General features: G+C 41.8%; 1 protein-coding gene across 1 annotated transcript in view; it reads right to left on the reverse strand.

The window, feature by feature from the left end:
• Positions 1-1,551, reverse strand: part of GRIN2A (glutamate ionotropic receptor NMDA type subunit 2A) — a 128,712-nt gene that overhangs the window by 35,521 nt on the left and 91,640 nt on the right. The window lies entirely within an intron of this gene.

A 1,551-nucleotide genomic window follows, 5' to 3' on the forward strand; every position in this document is an offset into this window, starting at 1 on the left:
GGGACTATATCAGCTTTATTTTAAATATTTAAAGGGACTAAAATCCCAACTCAATTTTTTTTTTACACTTGTTTACCCTTATCTTTCTTTTCAAACACAAAATGTACCAAAGAATTAATGGGGAAATTTAGTCCTTTTTGGAAAGGATGTAAAGTATTACAGATAAGACTACAAATAAGTTCCATTTTAAAAATCTTATAAAAATATTTCCTTAAGGTTTACAAATCCTACCCTCATTATTTATCTCTGTTGCACAGTAAGAATAGAAAAACATGCTATGGAAAACTGCAAATCTTTGACCCATCTTCCAAAAAAATTAAAAACAGAATCTAATGGCTTAGCCCCACTGCCTTTGAGTTATGCAGCCAAAAATGAAACCAGAAGAGAATCACTACATAAAGGAAGAGAATTAGTCTCCTCAAGGGTTAGTCTGTGCAGACTGTGGTCAAGATGGAGTTAGAAAAGGTAGGAGCAGAGGGGCCATTTTACAGATAACATGAGAGCGTGTGCATGCGCACAACTCAGAGAAAAGTGTCTGGGAGAATGGTCAGAATCAATAGCAATAAACCAATCATCTTTAACTCAGTTTGGAGGGGCATGTGTGTAATTTCCTAAAGTTTTTAGAAAGAAAAAATAACAAAATGTGTTACAAAGCTTTAAGGGGCCCATCACCTCATCAGCCAAGTGTGAAGCCTGAACTCTCAGCTAGCACAGTTAGGCCTGCCAGGAGAAATTTCTACCACTTGAGATACAGGACTGCCTACATTAGCTGGCAGCAGAAAGCTGTAATCTCAGAAGGTTAAAGACTGCTGGAAGCAGGAGCTGGATCAAAAGCATCGTAAGAGGAGCCTATTCCACAGAGTGGTCATCTGTCCTTAAATTTACCCATAAAAAAGGCTAAAAACGTTTTTCCTTCCATGAAGTCCATAAAAAAAATTAAGCTGCCCATAAAAATCTAAGAAACTGTATGCTTGACTAAAGATCTATCATTGAAATGAGGCTTAATGCAATTGTTGAACCAGCTGACTAGAGCAGCTCCACCTTGTCTCTAGGCAATTTGGTGCCTCCCTGAAAAGAAGTCTCTGTTAGAGCTTCAGGGCCCATGGGAGCCTCTGTGTAGCACCTCCCCTCCCCCCACAGCAACCCATGCACTGCCACTATTTCCCATTGACTACTTCCTGCCTGTAATGGCTGCTCTCCTTGAAAGTATGAGGCCCCAGATCGTCTGAGGCACTGGGTAGGGCAGGGAAAGGGGTAGTATGGCCAGGACAGAGTTTTGGGGAAGGAATGGGAGAGAGGTGGTCAGTGAGGGCCCATGCCAAGATGGAGACAGTGCAGCCAGTGAGGTTAAGGTTGTGATTGGGCAGTAAAAAAAAGGATGTCAGTAAAAAATTTTCATTTCTACTGGTCCCAGATATTCCTAGTCAGTATCTGTCCCTGTTGCTGCCCTCTCCGTGGCAGCATAGATTCATAGATTCATAGATGCTAGGGTCGGAAGGGACCTCAATAGATCATCGAGTCCGACCCCCTGCATAAGCAGGAAAGAGTGCT

The sequence above is a fragment of the Crocodylus porosus genome, unplaced genomic scaffold, assembly GCF_001723895.1.
Source record: "Crocodylus porosus isolate Cpor-Errol unplaced genomic scaffold, CroPor_comp1, whole genome shotgun sequence".
NCBI lineage: Eukaryota > Metazoa > Chordata > Crocodylia > Crocodylidae > Crocodylus > Crocodylus porosus.